The following is a 20,582-nucleotide window of genomic DNA, read 5'->3' on the forward strand; positions in this document are numbered from 1 at the left end:
GTCTCAAACTGTTGGGCTCAAGTGATCCTCCTGCTTTGGCCTCCCAAATTGCTGGAGTTACAGGCAAGAGCCGCCGCTCCTACACACACACACATATACACATACACACACACACACACATATTTTATATATATATATAACGTATATATATAGAGAGAGCCAGGTTTTTGATTGGCCTGGACTGGGTGGAGGTCTGGCCTTGAGTTTCTTTCATGTTCACACTTGGTGAGGCCAGGGGGTGGCCAAAGACCCTCAGTCTTTTTCTTTTTCTTTTCTTTTTTTTTTTTTTTGAGACAGGGTCTCAGTCTGTCACCCAGGCTGGAGTGCAGTGGTGCAGCCTTGGCTCACTGTAGCCTTGACCACCTGGGCTCAAGTGATCCTGCCACCTCGGCTTCCCAAGTAGCTGGGACTACAGGCAGACACCACCATGTCCAGCTATTTATTTATTTTTGATATTTTGTAAAGACAGAGTCTCATATTGCCCAGGCTAATCTCGAACTCTTGGACTCAAGTGCTCCTCCTGCCTCGGCCTCCCAAAGTGCTGGGATTATAGGCATGAGCCATGGCCCTCTGCCGGGCTCCAATCTTCAGCCCCGCAAATGCACTTCAAATTCACATATTAAATAAAGGAATCTTGCTTATTATGGCAATGAGAATTCAAGACAGGTTCCTCCGACTCTTCCAGACAGATGGCCCTACCATAAGCTTCTCCAGTGTGGACATGCCAGAGCCAGCCTCAGCTCTGAGCCCAGCCCTGGGCCACAGTCCTGTGTGGGCAGTTACTTATTACGAAGCATGACACAGTGAAACTGGAGGTGTATGGACGGGACAGATGAGACTTGGGGTGGATGGCCCACTTACTCATTCACTCATTCATTCATTCACTTAGTTGAATGTTCTGAGGGCTGCCCAGGGCTTCCTACCATGGAGAGTGAGCATGGTCTCCACCCTCTCCAGGCCATGGGCAGCCCTGGGGAGAAGGAACCAGCCAGGAGGACCAAAGCCTCTGGCAGAGAACTGGGTGGCGAGAGGAGGCCTGGCATTCTCTGCTCACGACAGTTCAGGAGCGCAAGTGAGTTGACCCATGATCATTTTTATTGATTGATTGATTGATTTAGAGACAGAGTCTCGCTCTGTCACCCAGGCTGGAGTGTAGTGGTGCGATCTAGGCTCACTGCAACCTCTGCCTCCTGGGTCCAAGCAATTTTCCTGCCTCAGCCTCCCAAATAGCTGGGACTACAGGTGTGCATCAACATGCCTGGCTAATGTTTGTATTTTTAGTAGAGACCGGGTTTCACCACGTTGGCCAGGCTGGTCTCAAACTCCTGACCTCAAGTGATCTGCCCGCCTCGCCCTCCCAAAGTGCTGGGATTACAGGCGTGAGCCACCGTGTCTGGTCCCCAGTGTTATTTTAATTATATGGGGGTAGATATCATTTTTACCCATGGCAATTGATCGTGGAGCCCAGAGTTAAACCACCTTTCACATACTGAGGAAAGACGTGCTGATCCTTCCACAGTATTACAGTGACAGCTTCCAAAAGACCGCCCTGCGCCTTTCTTCTGGATTATCGTAGCACCCCCCAGGACACGCTGGCCTCGTGGTCCTCACCAGCACTGGCTGCCTTCTCGAAGCTCCCTTGGGGTAGGGCAGGCCAACTTATTTCCGCTCTACAAAAGGGGAAACCCAGGGCCAGGAGGTACAGAAGTGCCTTCCTAAGAGCATATGGTTAGTCATGAGTTGAGTTCTGCTTTTTCGATTTCTGGTGGAGAATTCTCTTGCTCTAGTGATTCCTCATGGGTTCATTTTTCCTAGGGAGCTCATCACCATTATTTTTGGGGGGGCCTCTTAGCAAGAAGAGCTGGGGGTTTATCCTGTGGTGTCCTTCATGCTCCAGGCACGAAGCCACTGTGGCAGGCCAGGGGCCCATTTGGAGGTGGATATCATGGGTTTATCATGAATTTGCCTGAAGTTCAACAGATATTTATTGGCTGGAAGAAAGTGGAGATTAAATAGAAGGTTACTTTTGATAGAATACAAGCTGTCAATCAAACTTTACAGTGGCCGCCCCATCTCAGAGTAAAACCAAAGTCCTGTCAGGACCCAAAAAGCCATGGATGTCCGGCTCCCCACGCCCCTACCCCACCCTTGTGTCTATCCTCTGCGCCTCTCTCCCCGCGCACAGGCTGCAGGCACACTGGCCTCGCGGAGTGCTCACCAATTTCAGGGCCTCTGGCCAGGCTGTTCCCTCCGCCTGGGCGCTCTCCCCGCTGGTCCTGCAGGTCTGCCCCCTTCTCTCAGGTCTACATTCACAGGGTACCTCCTCCACTGCCCTCCTTGGCCTCTTGGAAATGCACTCTTTGTCCAGAATCACCCCACTTGGCTCTGACTGGAAGGAAGCGGGGAGAAGGCACACAGATACCTGGGGAGGAGTGTTCTGGGCAGAGGGAACAGCAGGTGCCAGGGCTGTGAGGAGCGAGTTAGCATGGGTCCACTAAGACTTCCTGGAGGCCAGCGTGCTGGAGCAGGTGATTGAGGGGAAGCACAGGGCCTGAGGTGACCATCACGGTCCCCATGGCTCTTCCGGAGACTCCACCACTGCGAGCAGCTCAGCAAAAGCTGCCCTTTGGGAACAGCAGTGACATGGCCAGAGCCACCTTGGCACACAGACCATGCTCCGTGGGTGCCACGTGCCGTTTTCTCTCCACTGGTTCTGAAGTGGAGTTTTTAAAAAAGGACTAGACATGTTTTCATGGCATTTGGAGTTGACACTGAACAAACCTAATATGTATCCATTTAAAAACTAGATCAGCATTTTGAGAGGCCGACGCAGGCGGATTACTGGGGTCAGGAGCTCGAGACCAGCCTGGCCAGCATGGTGAAACCCCGTCTCTACTAAAAATACAAAAATTAGCCAGGCGCGGTGGCAGGCATCTGTAATCCCAGCTACTTGGGAGGCTGAGGCAGGAGAATCACTTGAACCCAGGAGGTGGAGGTTGCAGTGAGCCAAGATCACACCACTGCACTCCAGCCTGGGTGACAGAGGAAGACTCCGTCAAAACAACAACAACATCAAGCCAGGCACAGTGGCTCACACCTGTAATTCTAGCACTTTGGGAGGCAGAGGCAGGCAGATCACTTGAAGCCAGGAGTTCGAGATCACCCTGACCCCCATGGCAAAACCCCCTATCTCTACTAAAAAAAAAAAATAGTCAGGTGTGGTGGCGCACATGGGAGGCGGAGGTTGCAGTGAGCAGAGGTCGTGCCACTGCACTCCAGCCTGGGCAACAGAGTGAGACCCTGTCTCAAATAAACAAACCAGATCAATAGGGCCTGCCTATTGGGCACCCACCATCACTTCCGTGGCAGCCACTAGATGAAGGGTGATGCCCCATCGCCCCCTTGCTCTGCCTCAGGGGTGGAGGCACCTAATGATTTCCAGTGTTTGGCGTTATTCCTCTGGAAGAGTCCCAGATGTGGGGTCACTGGGTTGAGAGGGATTCGCCTCTGTTTTGCGCACTCAGGACGCTTGTGTTATCAGTTGCTGTCCACAGCTGCGTGCCGATTTTCACTCCCCCCAGCTCCCACTTGCTGGAACCGAGAGTCAACTGTGGTCTGTTCATGACACAAGATAATGTCCCATGGTGGTTCAAATTTGCCTGATGTTCAACATGTTTATTGGCTGGAAGAAAGTGAAGATCAAATATGAGGTAATTTTGATAGAATACAAGCTGTCAATCAAACTTTACAGTGGGTGCCCCATCTCAGACTAAAGTCCTGTCAGGACCCAACAGGCCATGGATGTCCGGCTCCCCATGCCCCTACCCCACCCTCGTGTCTATCCTTCACGCCTCTCTCCCTGCGCACGGGCTGCAGGCACATTGGCCTCGCGGAGTGCTCACCGACTACGGGGCCTCTGGCCGGGCTGTTCCCTCTGCCTGGGCGCTCTCCCCGCTGGTCCCGTGGGTCCGCCTCCTTCTCTCAGGTCTACATTCACAGGGCACCTCCTCTGCCGCCTTCCCTGGCCTTTCCCTCCAAGCCTCCGCTCTCCCTCCCCTGCCACTACTTTCTCTGTAGCTCTCATAGATTCACTTGTGGTGATCTGCTCTGTCTCCACCCACGAGAAAGTAAGCTCCGAAAGGCCAGGCATGCGGTTGGTTTTGTGCTGGTGGACAGCTGGGGGGTGGGGTGTGCCCATCAAGCAGCTCTAGACTGAATAAGCACGGGGAAGGTGGGAGGGGTCGCTTCCGTCCTGCAGCCTGTGACCCTGCAGACTTGTCCTCAGCCTCGGGAGATGAGGGAGGGTACCGCATGTGCCTCTGTTCATGGTGGGATGCATAGTGCAATGTTGACAAATTATATAATTTCCGTACTTTTCAAACATTTCGTTTCATTAATCCAAGACTTAATTTGGACCCAATAATTTCCCCCCTCCTAATTTCCAATGTGCAGGGAGGACCAGGGCTCACTTCCTTGGCTGTTGCCACATGTGATGAGTTGGGCCCTCCAAGGGCCCACCAACCACTGGCATTCCTGGCTGAGTGGAGCGGGCTGCTGAGGGCTGGGGCTGAGTTGCTTGGGATTAGGTTGGGGTTGGGGGCCACAGAGGGGCTGTTCTGAGCCTGCAGGTCGGGGACAGTGATGAGACAGAGCGGTGCAGCCTCTGAATGGGATTTTAAGGAAGGCATGAGGTGTTCACAGTGGGCTTCGTGAGTTTTGCTTCATCCCAATCCTCTTCCCGGTCTCCCATGATGCCTTCAGCAGAAGATGCTTTTTCTTAGGAGTATGATGGAGTTGGATCTATTTTGAGAAGGCATTAAAGGTCGAGGTGGGCCAGGTGCGGTGGCTCACGCCTGTAATCCCAACACTTTGGCAGGCCGAGGTGAGTGGATCACCTGAGGTGAGGAGTTTGAGACCAGCCTGACCAACATGGTGAATCCCCGTCTCTACTAAAAAAATACAAAAATTAGCCAGGCGTGGTGGTGGGCACCTGTAATCCCAGCTACTCAAGAGGCTGAGGCAGGAGAATTGCCTGAACTTGGGAGGCTGAGGTTGCAGTGAGCCGAGATCATGCCATCGCACTCCAGTCTGGGCAACAGAGCGAGACTCCGTCTCAAAAATAAAGGAAAGAAAGAAAGGAGGGAAGGAAAGAAGGAAGGAAGGAAGGAAGGAAGGAAGGAAGGAAGGAAGGAAGGAAGGTCGAGATGGGTGTGGGGCTCCAGGCAAAGCTGCCTGTAGGATGCCAGCCACGTCCAAGATTCATGTTCTCCCAAAAGATTTCGGGAAAATGCCAGAGGGGGGGGGTGTGTGTGTGTGTGTGTGTGTGTGTGTGTGTGTGTGTGTGTGTGTGTGTGTGTGTGTGTGTGTGTGTGTGTGTGTGTGTGTGTGTGTGTGTGTGTGTGTGTGTGTGTGTGTGTGTGTGTGTGTGTGTTCGCGCGCGTGCGTGCGCGTGCGCATGTGTGCACATGTGTGCATACAAATCCCAGAATGGGTTCCCTAAAATGAGGATGGCTGGGGGCAGTGGCTCACGCCTGTAATCCCAGCACTTTGGGAGGCTGAGAAACGAGGATCATTTGAGCCCAGGAATTCCAGACCAGCCTGGGCAACGTAGAAGGACCCTGTCTCTATGAAAAAAAAAGTAGTTGGGCATATGGTGACACACATGGTGACACACACTTGTGTTTTCAGCTATTCAGGGGGGTGAAGAGGGAGGACTGCCTGAGCCTGGGAGGTCAAGTCTACAGTGAGCTATGATTGCACCACTGCACTCCAACCTGGGTGACAGAGTGAGACCCTGTCCCAGAAAAAAAAAAAAAAAAAAGGGTATCTTCATCTCCCTGAGTGGTCCACAGAGAAAATCAGAACTGGTTTTCTTCTAATTGATTGTTATTATTATTATTTTTGCGACAGAGTCTGGCTCTGTCACCCAGGCTGGAGTGCAGTGGCACAATCTTGGCCCACTGCAACCTCCGCCTCCCATGTTCAAGTGATTCTCCTGCTACAGCCTCCCAAGTAGCTGGGATTACAGGCGCGGGCCACCACGCCCAGCTAATTTTTTGTATTTTTAGTAGAGACGAGGTTTCACCATGTTGGTCAGGCTGGTTTTGAACTCCTGACCTCAAGTGATCTGCCTGCCTCCGCCTCCCAAAGTGCTAGGATTACAGGCATGAGCTACGGGGCCCGGCCTCTAATTAATTATTTTTATTTTAATTTTTTTGTAGAGACGAGGTCTCACCTTGTTGCCCAGGCTGGTCTCAAAATCCTGGCCTCAAGCGATCCTCCTGCCTCAGCCTCCCAAAGTGCTGGGATTACAGGTGTGAGCCAGCTCGCCTGCTAGAACTGTTTTTCTGTGGCCGGGAACCCCAGCCTCTCACCTTCCCTGTCATCACTGCCCTCTCCTCCCCTCTCGAATATCCCGAGTGAGGGGTTTGCACACCCACGCCCACCTCGACCTTCCTTCCTTCTTTCCTTCCTTCCCTCCTTTCTTTCTTTCCTTTATTTTTGAGACGGCGTTTCACTCTGTTGTCCAGGCTGGAGTGCAGTGGCGTGATCTCAGCTCACTGCAACCTCAGCCTCCCAGGTTCAGGCAATTCTCCTGCCTCAGCCTCTTGAGTAGCTGGGATTACAGGTGCCCGCCACCACGCCTGGCTTGCTCTGCCTCCCCACCCCCATTTCCTCTGCATTTGTTTACAAGCATCCCTGGCCAGAGAAGGGCACCAGTAGCTTGCTTCTTTGCTGGCGACCTCTGCTGTCAGCCGGGGTCTACTTCAAGGACAAGATGGGCTTCCCAGCCCAGCTGCCCCAGTGTGCACTCACGACAGAGCGGGGTGCTTTGGCACCACGACCACCCCAGCTCCCTGAACCCCCTTCGACATCTTCATCAGCTCTTTTAGTCTAAAATGGTGTTTTCAAACTTCAGGTCATGAATCAACAGTAAGCTTAGAGGGTCATGGCCAGCATTAAAAAATAAACAGAATGGAAGGTATCGGAGTGCGCCGCAGGTTTGAGATGTTCTGTTGTTACGTGTGTGTACACACACAGGTTATGAACAACTGGGTTACCATGTAAAATGTATTCAAAGGTTCAGAAGCCACTTGTTGGAACAATTAGTAAAAGTGATTCTGCCGTGCATCAGGGTCTGCCCCCCAAGGCTGGGCTCACACCTGTAATCCCAGCACTTTGGGAGGTTGAGGTGGGTGGATCACCTGAGGTCAGGCATTCAAGACCAGCCTGCCTAACATGGTGAAACCCCGTTTCTACTAAAAATATAAAAAATTAGCCAGGCGTGGTGGTGCCTGCCTGTAATCCCAGCTACTCAGGAGGCTGAAGCAGGAGAATGGCTTGAACCTGGGAGGTGGAGGTTGCAGTGAGCCCAGATCGCGCCATTGCATGCCAGCTTGGACAACAAGAGTGAAACTCTGTCTCAAAATAAAATAAAACAAAACAAATCAAAACCAAGGTCCCCACCCCCCACCCCCAGGCCACGTGTAGCATGTTTGAGTGAGAGAAGTTGCCAGCACCCTTCAGCCCAAGTTGACCCACAGGGGCCAGTGGTTTTTGTGTGGGAAGGCGCCACCTGAGGCACAGACCATCACATTCAGGGAGAGTTATAAGAAAACCCCTTTCCTAGCCCCGAAGCCCCCGGCACTCTGCCATGAATACCTTTTCCTTCTCACTGAAAGACAAACAGGATGGCCTTCTGAGCTGTTGCATGTCTGTGAGTCACTTGAGTATCTGCATGCACTTCTCCCAAAAATGCAGCAAGCAGAACATGTAATGCTACATCAACTCCTGTGAGAAATGCGTCCAAAGATGGTGTCAGTTTGTTGTTGGACGTTGCCATAGGGAACAGAGATCTGCCTTTGAGGTACAGCGAGGAGAGAGCTCTCTTTCCCACCCATCACTACTGCCCTGGGGCTCTAACTGTAGGGGCGAGAACACCCGCCCCCAACCCCCAAAGAAGTTGCCCTGCTTGGGGCAAATTTCTTTGTCCTGTCCCCCTTCAATTCCCCACAGCAGAGGATCTTCAGAACTGCTCAACTGGAGAAGAAAAAGGAGGACGAGGGGAGGGAGAAAAAGGGAGGGAATAGGTCTCACCAGCAGAGGGCTCAGCCTGGTTGTGCCTGACTTCATTCTGAATGTTGCTTTCTAATACTAGGCTGGAGCATGAAAGGAGCCGCAGAAAACCCTCTCATGGGTCTTTGGACTTTCTGCCTTGCTTCTTCTTTCCTTTTCTTTCTTTTTTTTTTTTTTTAAATTATTTGTTTATTTATTTTTATTTTTTTGAGACAGGGTCTCGCTCTGTTGCCCAGACTAGAGTCCAGTGGTGCCATCATGGCTCACAGCAGCTTCAACCTCATGGGCTAAAGCGATCCTCCCGCCTCAGCTTCCCAAAGTGCTGGGACCACAGGCATGAGCCACCATCCTACTTTTTTTTTTCCTTTTCCAGACAGAGTCTTGCTCTGTCGCCCAGAGAGGAGTGCAATGGCACAATCTCAGCTCACTGCAACCTCCGCCTCCTGGGTTCAAGTGATTCTCTTGCCTCAACCTCCCGGGTAGCTGGGATTACAAGCACACTCCACCACGCCCAGCTGATTTTTGTATTTTTAGTAGAGACGTGGTTTCACCATGTTGGCCAGGATGGTCTCGAACTCCTGACCTCAGGTGACTTGCCTGCCTGGGGCCTCCCAAGGTGCTGCGATTACAGGTGTGAGCCACCATGCCCGGTCCATGTCCCGCTTCTTTTAAAACAACCAAAAATAGTCCAGCCTAGGGAAGGGGAGTCTTTCCTGATTTTGGCAAAGTTAAACCAGACCCTAGGTAACACACAGCATAAGGCAGGCGTTGGGAGCGGGCCCCAGTCGACAGGGTGCCAGGACTGTGGGCTAAGCAGGGCTGGGGACATGGGAGGCCTCGGTGCCTGTGCTATGGGAAGTGGTTGGGACCCTGAGCCTGAGGTCAGTAACATCCCAACTACTGACAGGCAAGAAAGGGCACCTGAGGCTCCCAAGGGGAGTCCACCATGGGGGCGAAGGAGACCGCTGGAGTCCAGAGGTCCCTGTGAGGGATGGCCAAGGCGGGCCTGTCACCTCTAAAAGAGCTGTGCCTGTGGCGCAGATGGGGGTGCCACTGTGGCCTGGTGAGTGTGGCTGTAGAAAAAGCACCTGTTGGGCTAATGGAGCCAGAGACATGGTCCAATGTCTCTGATGTCCAGATAGACCTCCAGCAGCCAGGTCGGACTATCTGGGGTTCTGGAACGTTCCATGGGTGAAGCTGTAGGAGGAGATGCTGGACTTCCTGCCTCCACTCACATGAGTCACTGGAGCAATACAAGAAGGCAGACTGGCCTTGGCTACTCACACTGGTCTCAGCTCTGGGGTAGGGCTCTTTATAAGCCTTCTCGAGAAGTGTAAAATGCAAAGTCCTTTCTGTCTCCTCAACGCTGACTTGCAAACTCCAGTGAAGGCCTCACCCCTCAGCTGGCCCAGAGCCTCCCAGAAGTCCTCCCTTCGCTTCACACCTCGCCAGGCCCAGTCAGGCTGGGTGCCGCCTTGGTGGGCCCAGGTGAATCACTGATGTCACCACTGATGCCTTTGGGGCAGAAGGCAGAGGCCTCGGCAGAAATGCGCAGGCCCCAGCGGCCTGGTGGAGGGTGCAGGGGGCGCAGGGGCAGCCAGGACTGCCGAGGACGCTGGGGGCACGTGGCAAACTGGCCACCCTGTCCACCCGTGAGCAAGACACCACTCCGGGGCGTGGGAGGGTCCCCGGGAGGGAGAAAGGAAAGTGCCACCAAACTAATGTGGAGCCCTGCCCTCTGCACAAGAAAGGGGCCCCACGGCCTGAGTCACCCTCAGCCCCACCTGCGTGTGCGCGAGGGTGCGTGGCCTGGTACGCGTGCGCACGGTGTTGGTAAGCGTGTGTGCGCGTGTCCGCGTGAGGGGAATGTGACCGTCGTGTATGCGTCGGCGACAGTGCGGGGGGCCGCATGTCGGACCAGTGCGTGTGCGTAGAGGTCGCGTGTGGCCATGGGCACACGGGCGGGCACGCACGGGGGCTGCGTATGCCGGCGTGGGGGGCGCGGGCGAGGTAGCCGCGGGGAGGAGCGGCGCCAGCACTTCTCGGCCCCCACGCGGCCTGCGTGGCTTTTTGACCCGGAAAGGCGGGGACGCGGGGACGCGCGGCGGCGGGGGCGGCGGGGGCGGCGCAGAGCGAGGAGGCCCGCGGGGCGCGCGGCGGGGACGGGAGGGAGGCGGGGGGCGCCCGGGGCCGTCCCCGCCCCGCGCCGCGGCGCCGCCGTTGCTAAGGCCGGGCGGGCGGCCGCCGGGCGCTAGGGCCCTTAGCAACGGGTCGCGGGCGCGCGCGGTGGCCGGCGGGCGCGTGGGGCCGGCGTCGCTCGCGGGCTCCTGCCGCTCCCACGCGCGCGGGCGGCGGGGGCGGGGCGGCGAGCGCGCCGGGGATTTCCAGCGCGCGAGAGGAAGTGCCTGCGCGGGGCTGCGTGAGGGAGCGAGGGAGCGAGGGAGCGCGGCGCGGCCGCCGCGTGCGCGAGCCGGAGTTGCAGCCCAGCCGGGACTTTCCAGCCGGCGGCAGCCGCGGCGGCCGCCGGCTCTTCCCCGCCCCCCGCCATGGGGCAGCCCGGGGAGCAGAACGCTGCGGACCGCGGCGGAGGACGCGCCCGGCGCCCCTGAGCCGGCCGAGCGGCGACGGACCGCGAGGTAAGGGGCCGCGGCGAGCGGGCGGGCCTCCGGCGCGCGGCCGGGCGCCTCCATCCTCGTCGCCTCCATCCCGCGCCCTGGGCGGCGGGGCCCGGGGGCCTCGGGGCTGCCCGGCGCGGGCCCGGCGCTGCGCAGGCCTGGCCCGTCCCGGCGGCGACGGCGGGGCGCGGCTTCAGCCTGGCCCCGCGCCCCAGCCGGGCTGCCTCCCGCCCCCGGACGCCTCAACTTCGGCAAACTTTGTCCCGGAGGCCGGGCTCCGGGCCCGAGGGGGCTGGGGCGCCCGCAGCTTTTCAGGAAACGGGGCGCGCAGGCCTCGCCACGGCCGTGACCCCCGCGGGCGTTGAGGACCCGGCACCCCGTGGCGCCGCGGGTTTCACGCGGGGGGACGGGCGGCTCAGGGGCTGCGTGGCCGAGCGCGCTGCCCGGGCCGGCCGGGGGGGCCCGGGCGTTATTGGAAAGTTAGTCCTGAGTCATTCCGCCTCAGAGGCGCCTCCGACCGCTTGGCGGGCGGCGCGGGGGTCCGGGCATGGGCAGAGGGCGCGAATGCTCCTCGCGCGGCCGCCGAGGGCCGGCGACTCCCGGGGCACCGGGCGGCTCCGGGCCGCTGGCTCTGCGTCTTCCCCGCGGGCGCCAGGCGGCTCTCGGCGGGCTGGCCGTTTCCACGCCGCCAGCCAGCTCCGTGTGGGGACTTCGGTCTAGTATTTGGACCCGAGGAGAGAATTCTGTGTGGAAAATTCTCTCTCTTCGATTGGAAACAGTAACGAACTGGAAACGGATGAGGTGTTATGGACGTGCTTGGAAATCCAAGAAACCTTCAGATTACGAGCCATTGACGGGACCAGTTGTATTTCACATTTTTCGAATTAAACTCAGAATCAGTCTTCAGAATGACATGTGATGCGTGATGCGTGGTGTGTGTGTGCCTGTGTGTGTGTATGGATATAATTCATTCATTTTTGTGGCGTCAGAAAGGTTATGTCGAGCGTTGTAGCGGCTTCTTAATTTACATTCACAGCATACAACTGAAGAGGAGCCATTATTTATTTTTTTTCCTAGCATTTGCTGCGACTACACACTGCCGGAGCGTTTGGAAATGTTTGCTGTTACCCTGTATGTGTCTATAAAATTCTTACTGTAGGGAATGGCCAAGTGGACCATCAGTTCGTCCTGAGATCTTCTCTTGTCTCTTACGTCTTTGAAAATGGCCTGTGAAAAGACTGCATCACATGTAGGATGTCTGGCAAAATAGTGTACAGCGTTCTTTTCTCAAATGAGAGGAAATGTGTACCTTTTCGCCGCGTTGTGACAATGTAAATGTTAAGAATTAGTCTAAAGATGAAAATTCTTTGGCCAAAACAAGATAAGCCTTATCGATATGAAAACTGGAAAATATCACATGGGACTGGAAATCCTGTGAGTGGGTGCTCATGACGGAAACCCTGACAGACCTTGGATTCCAGCATCGCTGGTGAAAATCAGACCTTATCATGGATAAGGGTTAAGATGTAAGGTGTCTCACCCAGACGCCATCTGTTCCAGCTGTCAATGCAGAAGCCAGGAAAGGAGAGAGAGCTGGCCAGGGAGAATTCCAGCTTTTTTTTTTTTTTTTTTTTTTTTTTGAGACATTCATGTGAATTTCTCTGCTAGGGGAAAGAAGACTAATTATTTTCCTTGGATGCTGTCCCTTCTTTTGGAATTAATAAGATGGCTTCACTCAGTGAGAGGCTGTAAAGACATTTCACTGGAAACAGGCAGTAACAGTGGCCAGTTGTTTCTGTTAATACCATCAAAATGTCCCTACTCTTGTTTGTGCCTTGAAGAAAGTCCTTCATTTAACTGAGATATCTGAGCTTGCGTTGCGGATTCTGATTCTCTAAATACTCCTGCAAGAATCCCTTTAATTTTTCACTGTGCAACTCAAGAAGGACCTTTCTAGGGTATTGTCAGGATACGTATGCTAATGATATTGTCAGGTTAGATGAGAATGATTGATCACTCCCTTAAAATCCTTTTTTATGATGTTAAAGCTGTACTTTAAGAAAGATAAAACTGCCACTGTGGCGTTGCAAGTCTGAGCTAGCTCAAGCAAACAAAGGAAATTGCGTTAAATTTGCCCAGCTCTATTTTCTCATCTTCATATAGCAAGACTCTCCAAACAGCAAGTGATCTAACCTATCAAGTATTATGCAATAGCTGAATTTCCTCGCAGTGGTCAGTTTAAAGAACTGTTAACTTAGCAGAGGCGACGTCTCGTGGCCAAGGCCCTCAGGGTCCACTCCATGGAATCAGGACCCCTTGCTGCTGCTTTGCGAGTGTTCTTGGAGGAAGAAAAGTCACTTGGTGTTCTTTTTTTGCATGGAGGAGTCATAATAACTGACTTCAGATACAGAGAAAGTGGGAAGAGTGAGAAAGGAGGTGGTGAGGCCAGAGGATTTGGAAGGCTACCAGAGAGAGGCAGCCGAGGTCTGATTGTGGAGATGATGCTTAGACTTGCTTTGAGCAGGAGTGATGAAGCCAGAATGAGGGAGGCCCAGACGCCCGAGAGAGGTACAGGGGATAGGTGCCATGTGGTTTGCACCACCTCAGCAGGCTTTAGGTCCCAAAGACGCGAATGGAAATAGAAGAAAATGCAGTTTTAAACAGAAAAGAAAAAAAAAAACTGAGAAAATGTTATGTGTGCTTGTGTAAAATTTATTATTCATAATTAAAATACAAAATGGCTTTCTCATTTGAGAAAGCCTTTATTGACTAAGTTCTGCACAACACTATTCCAGGAAAGGGGGTGGGGAGACAGACCACCCTAGGGAGAAGGCAGAGTTTTTTACTATTAAGGATAATACCTTTTTTTTTTTTTTTTCTTTCGGTGAAGCTTATTGTCGGCCAGTACAGATGATTTGGAGTAGGCTGGCAGGTAGTGGGATGTCATAAATGCTGATGCCTGTTGGTTTCTATCAACTTTAGGAATCAGGTTGGAATCGATGCTGCATTCTGTATTCCTCGAGATAAGTGGATCGTTAATTGGGACTTGGGAGTCTTTTTCTCATTTAATTAATGTTCAGTTAATGTGCCCTGAGTTCTCATAATGTTCTGGTTACCGTGCTGGGAAGAGTGAGACACAGCACCCGTCTGCTAGGGTGTGATCTACAGGGATATAGGCCATCTTAGCCCCTGTGCACAGTGAGGGGACATGCCAGAAACCAACAGATACTTGACTGAGACAGACCAGGACAGGAGCTTGTGGCAGGAAGGATAAGGAAAAATGCAGATCTACCATCCTGCCCTCAGGGTGCTAACCACTCGGCGGAGAATACTTTCTCCCACCAGGAAGAAACCAGAAAGTCAAAATGTAGGATGAAATGAATTAGTGGATTGTGTAGAATTCTGGAAGTGTGGTGGGAATCCACCATAAGGGAAAGAGAAAGCTCTTGGTTGGCTGAGGTAGTTGGGTAAGTCTTCTGGGAAGCGGCGTTGAGTTGAGGCCCGGTGTCAGGAAAGCTCTGGTATAGTGGGGCCATCTGGCCCCTCTTACAGGGCCCCCTCCAACTTTGTTTTGGTAAGATGGGATCTGACAGCTTGCCATCCTGTCACTCCTTGCCAGTAGATGCAGTGCTGGCCGTGCTGCTGGTCATTGGGTTTCCAGTTGGGAAGTTGCATGTGCTGGCCTTTGGCTCTTGCCAGGGCCTTTTGTGACTGGGAGCTCATGTGGGTCACGCATACTGTACTGTGAGGGGCATGGTCTGTGGAGGGGAACAGAGCAGCGGACCCTAACCTGGGTGGCACCACTTTGCTGTCCCTACCATTTTTCATTGCAGGTTGAAAGTCTCAAAAGTGGCAGGGGAAGGGGTGTAAATGTTAAAAAGCCCCTTCCTAGCCTGGCATGCGCACCTGTGGTCCCAGTTACTCCAGAGGATGAAGTGGGAGGATCATTCTAGTCTGGGTAACACAGTGAGATCCCTGGCTCTAAAATAAATTTATTTATTTATTTTGTTTTATTTGAAACAATATAAATATAAATACCCAGGCTGGAGTACAGTGGCCTAATCTCGGCTCGCTGCAACCTCCGCCTCCTGGGTTCAAATGAGTCTCCTACCTCAGCCTCCCGAGTAACTGGGATTACAGGCGCCTGCCACCACGCTTGGCTTTTTTGTTTTTTTTGAGACAGAGTCTCACTCTGTCACCCAGACTGAAGTGCAGTGGCGCGATCTCGGCTCACTGCAACCTCCACCTCCTGGATTCAGGCGATTCTCCTGCCTCAGCCTCCTGAGTAGCTGGGGACCACAGGTGTGTGCCACCATACCTGGCTAATTTTTGTATTTTTAGTAGAGATGGGGTTTCACCATCTTGGCCAGGCTGGTCTCAAACTCCAGACGTCAAGTGATCCACCTGCCTCGGCCTCCCAAAGTGCTGGGATTACAGGCGTGAGCCACTGTGCCCAGCCTTCCCAGATGATTTTTGTATTTTTTAGTAGAGACAGGGTTTCGCCATGTTGGCCAGGCTGGTTTTGAACTCCTGACCTCAGGTGATCCACCCACCTCAGCCTCCCAAAGTGCTGGGACTACAGGTATGGGCCACCACACTCGGCCTATTTGTTTTTTTGAGATGGAGTCTTGCTCTGTTGCCCAGGCTGGAGTGCAGTGGTGCAGTCTTGGCTCACTGCAGCCTCTGCCTCCTGGGCTCAAGCGATTCTCCTGCCTTAGCCTCCTAAGTAGCTGGGACTACAGGTGCCTGCCCCCATGCCCGGCTAATTTTGTATTTTTAGTAGAGAGTGGGTTTCACCCTGTTGGCCAAGCTGGTCTCAAACTCCTGACCTCAAGTGATCCACCCATCTCAGCCTCCCAAAGTGCTGGGATTACAGGCGTGAGCCACCGCACCCTGTCTTGGCTCTAAAATTAAAAAAAAGTCTTTTCCCCAACCTACTCCTCTGTCATCCATGTTTAAATGACCTAAGTCTCCTTAATTCTCAAGAACTGAAAAATTCGGGCCCTACATTTCATTTCACAATTTACTTTTTTACTAGGATTTGTTCCATGCTGATTTCGAGCATTAAAAAAAAAAAATTAAATGGAGGCTATTTGGTGGTAACTTCTCATGAGGCCATTCTATCAAGAAAGATATGAGGATCTGCTGCTTTGACATTCTGATTTCTTTTCCAGTTGAAACACTGATTCTGTGGCAGAACCCAAAAGCGTATTTATTGGAAACTTGATTTCTTTAAGTGGAAAGAAAAGCTAAATTGATTAACCAAGTAGGGTAATATAATCTGTAAGGCAACAGTAGCATCAAAGTGGTGAAATGTGAATCTCTAGGAGTCATGAAAATTGTAATGAAGGTTTTCTGAGATTAATTTTGTGTTCTGGAAGGTTAATGCCCGTTAGGAGGCCTGCGTACACAAGGTAATGAGTTGCTTGTTCGGCCTTCCCTCCTTCCGCCAGGGCCAGGAACATGGTAAGCTCTGGGTCAGTGTTTGTGTCCAGATTCTGCAAGCTGGGGAGACAGGAGGGATGTGACAGATGCCCACAGTGGTTCCATGTGTTTAGAATGTGTGTCGGCACTTGGGTGTGCCTTGTAGCTGCCTCCTTTAACTGTGTGTTCCTGGAGGTCAGGCTTCCATCCACCCATTCTGGTAATGCTTAGCTCCAGGATTTGTTGCATTGGGGGGGTTCTTTGGTGGAAAGTTTCATTTGACAATGTAATTTTCTTGGATGCTTTTAATGACTTAAAAGCTGGAAGAACAGGAAAACTAGTTCTCTTGAGCTCTTTCATGTCCAGTAATTCCCAGAAATTATAACTTTATGCTGGAAATTAAACCTGCTATTTGAAACCTTATTATAGGGTGAATTAAGAGTTTAGGTTTCAGAGGCTTTTCTGTGTGACTTTCCCCTTAGTGGGAGGGGGTTTGGTATACCCATTAAGTTTTATCTTAAAATTTAATGCGAATTTTACATTGTACTCAGTAATGTGGCGGATTGTTTTAATATAAACTTACCTCGTTCCCTAAATCTTTTAAAACTGTTGATTCTCCAAAGATGTATTGTGTTTCTGGAATCCCACTGTGTATCCCTGGAGCTGTCCACCCCACAGCTGGAGAAGTGTGGCATGGTGGAGGATACCAACTTTGAGGATCTGAATTCCAGTCTGCCCTCTGTATTAAGTGGTAGAATGACCTTGGGCAGGCTGCTTGGCCCCGCTGAATTGATTTCCCTATCTATAAAATGAGGCTACTAGCACCAGGGACATCACTTGATTATTATGAGTGAGATGGATGGGAAAGCATTGTGCAAATGTTAATTTTCATAGTATTAGGGGATTGAGATGTAATAGAGTAAGAATGTTAAGATCTTAGAATGTAAATATCAGATCTTGTTAGTTAGGGACCACAGAAGTTTTCTAGTTAAGGTCTCTTATTTTATGTGGGAGGCAGCTGAGGCTCTCATTGTTTAGGTAAGCAACTCTCCCAAGGCAAATAATGACAAAGCAAGGGCTCTTCACCCACGGTAGGTTTTTCCCTGCATTTTTCATGTTCCCAACGTTTGCTCCTAGGAAGATGCTTGGCTTTTTTTTTTTTTTTTTTTTTTTCCCCTGAGGTGGAGTTTTGCTCTTGCCCAGGCTGGAGTGCAGTGGCACGATCTCGACTCATTGCAACCTCTGCACCCCGGGTTCAAGCTATTCTCCTGCCCCAGCCTCCTGAGTAGCTGGGATTACAGGCACCCGCCACCTCGCCTGGCTAATTTTTGTATTTATAGTAGAAACAGGGTTTCACCACGTTGGCCAGGCTGGTCTTGAACTCCTGACTTCAGGTGATCTGCCTGCCTCGGCCTCCCAAAGTGCTGGGATTACAGACGTGAGGTACTGGGCCCCTCTGATGCTTGGCTTCTGATTCCAGCTAGGGTTAATTGAGAATTATTGAATCACCCACACTTTTTTTGAGAACTTTCTAAATGCTAGGGGCTATACTCATTGCCAAAGCTAAAAAGTCAGACAGGATGCCGTCTGATCTCTGTCTTCAAGGAGCTTCCATGTGATCAATGAGCCAGAAGAATAATTTCATTATGGCACCATGTGGTAGGTGCCACAACAGTGGAACAGAGGCTCTGGTGCATTGTGGAGGTGCTGTGCAGTTTCGACCTGGGTTAGGAGGAGGCGTTTCCCAAGGAGGTAACTCCTAGGGAAGCTAGCAGCAGGAGTGGGGAAGCCTGGGCAGGCAGGGAGTCACCTGGCAGAGGGCCCATGAGTCGGAAGGGGTTCTCCTGTGGCTGACCTTCAGGGAGAGGGTACAGGAAAAGGGACCCGGCCACTTCTGGGTGCTGCCTTTGTGACAGCCTAACTTCTGAGGTAGGAATTCTCCCCATTTTGCAGATGAGGAAAAGGAAGAGCAACAGGCCTGTTGGACCCTAGAGTTCATGGTTTCACCGCAGCTGAATCACAGTGCAGTTTTAGACTTTCTTCAGATTCTAAACTTCTTAGTTTTGCTTTCAGAGTAGACTTAGTTTTGCTGCTGTAGAATGCTTTTTAAAAAATTGTGTATTTTTCATACAGCCTTTCCCTTACATCCAACATCTGTTTTGCCTATATGGCTGGTTATTCTAGGCTGCACTGCATTCCATCTCTGGCGTAAGTTCCTTTCTTACAGCAGCCTCCTCGTATTCACTCTCCTTTGACACATTTGGTTGGGAGGTTCTTTACGCAGTGGCTCAGATGCTTCTTACAGCTTGCTGAGTAGCAGTCCCTAACCTGATTTGCTAATGTGTTTTCTTTCCCATTTCTCTCTTAATTTACATTTAAACTGGTAGTCTAGTAATAATGATAGTATTTAGTCATTGTGTCTTACAGGGTTTTACAAACATTAGCTTGTTAGTGATGAACAAGTCCCCAAGGCCTGGTCACTCTGCAGAGAGCATAATGGTTACAGCCTAGTACCTATTCATCTTGAATTTAATTATAACTACAGATTACCTCTGGAAATATGAGTTAAAGGCATGGAAGCCCTCACCACTGTTAGCAGGGAAATGATGTTTGGCTATTTTGGAGAATACTTTAGCTCTTCTGTGAGAACCACTGTCAAGGTTTTGAACATGCAACCAGGAGGGGTCAGTGGTGGCTGAGCAGAGATGTAGGGGCTTGTTTCATGGCCATCTCTACCTGCTCCAGGAAGGGCTGTGAATAACGGAATGCAGCCAGACACTGAGGCCACTAGGTCAGGTCCTTGGGATGACAGAGGGTACATTTCTTTGTTCTTAGACCTAAGTTGGCCCTTGTAGGGTGGAGGTGGTGGCGTGAGAGCCTTCCCTGCCTTCTCCAGGTTGAAGGATATTTCTGTGCATCTGGGATAGGTCTCTAGGGTTGAGACAACAAGCATCTCAAGGGTTGGCTCACTTCATTCTTTGTATTTCTGCAGTCTGGTCTATGATGTACACAGTAAAAAGGAGACCAGTTTATGTATGGAAGGAATCAGACCTGCTTTGAATTCTGGTCTGTCCTTCAGCTAACTATGCTGTTAAATTACTCTTCCTTTTTAAGCCTCAGTTTTCTCATCTATGCAAAGGTAACTGTAGAGTTCACAGTCACATAGAAAAGCCTCTGAACCCTAAATTCTCCCTCTGGAGATGGATGGTGGTGATGGCCGCACAACATTATGAATGTATTTAATACCACTGGACTATACACTTAAAATGATTACGATGATAAACTTTATGTGTATTTTACCATAATAAAAAAGTAATTGTGAGACTTAAAAGTGAGCCTGGGCTGGGCGTGAAGGTTCATGCTTGTAATCCCAGTACATTGGGAGGCCGAGGTGGGTGGATCACCTGAGGTCATGAGTTCGAGACCAGCCTGAACAACATAGTGAAACCCCATCTCACCTAAAAATACAAAATTAGCTGGGCGTGGCGGCACATGCCTGTAATTCCAGCTACTTGGGATGTTGAAACAGGATAATTGCTTGAACCCAGGAGGCAGAGGTTGCAGTGAGCCAGGATCGTGCCATTGCACTCCAGCCTGGGCAACAAGAGTAAAACTGTCTAAAAAAACGAGCCTGTGCCAGGTGCAGTGGCTCATACCTATAGTCCCAGCACTTTGAGAGGATGAGGCAGGGGAATCGCTTGAATCCAGGAGTTCTCAACCAACCTGGGCAACATAGTGTTATAAGACCTTGTCTCTACAAAAAATTTAAAAATTAGCTGGGCGTGGTGGCGTGCTCCTGTAGTCCCATCTAACTACTCAGGAGGCTGATGCAGGAGGATTGCTTGAGCCCAGGAGGTCGAGGCTGCAGTGAGGTGTTACTCTGTCACCATACTTCCGCACTTTAGCCTGGGTGACTCAATGAGATCCTTGTCTCAAAACAAGAACAAGAAAAATCGGAGCATGTGAGAGAATATAAGAACCTAATATTTCAGAAGTAATCATTTCTCTTCCCCTTTCCTTTCCTGAGTGGTTTCATAAAGGGAATGACTTATTAGCAATGTGGATGACAGGCTGTCTTGGAAGTATGGCCTGTCCCTGGAAGAAACACCGGTGGGAGGAGAAGGACATTATTAGACTGCAAATAAATTATTTATAAAAAGGGTAAAATGTCTGGAAACTGGAATCACAGTATATTTGAACAAAAGGAACATCTATAGATATCTCCCCTTTTTAAAAGCAGTTTTAACATATGAATTTTTATATATTTAAATTCATATTTTAGCACTTTTTTTTCTGTTATTTAGCAATAATAATATTCTTCAATTTGAGCTGGGCGTGGTGGCTCACGCCTGTAATCCCAAGACTTTGTGTGGCTGAGGTGGGTGGATCACTTGAGGTCAGGAGTTTGAGACCAGCCTGGGCAACATGGTAAAACCCCATCTCTACTAAACCAAAAAAAAAAAAAAA

At 51.3% G+C, this 20,582-nt stretch overlaps 1 protein-coding gene across 5 annotated transcripts in view; it reads left to right on the forward strand.

Annotated features, from left to right (window-relative positions):
• The first annotated feature begins 10,428 nt into the window (after positions 1 to 10,428).
• Positions 10,429 to 20,582, forward strand: part of TRAF3 (TNF receptor associated factor 3) — a 134,260-nt gene continuing 124,106 nt past the window's right edge. For 4 of the 5 annotated variants that reach the window (XM_024231916.3, XM_024231915.3, XM_024231917.3 and 1 more), the window contains exon 1: positions 10,431 to 10,712. The gene's annotated coding sequence lies outside the window, so the exon portion shown is untranslated. Of the gene's footprint in view, positions 10,713 to 20,582 lie in introns of all 5 variants that reach the window. The other variant, XM_054530915.2, reaches the window with a different exon arrangement.

This window comes from Pongo abelii, chromosome 15 (assembly GCF_028885655.2).
Source record: "Pongo abelii isolate AG06213 chromosome 15, NHGRI_mPonAbe1-v2.0_pri, whole genome shotgun sequence".
NCBI classification, from domain to species: Eukaryota; Metazoa; Chordata; class Mammalia; order Primates; family Hominidae; genus Pongo; species Pongo abelii.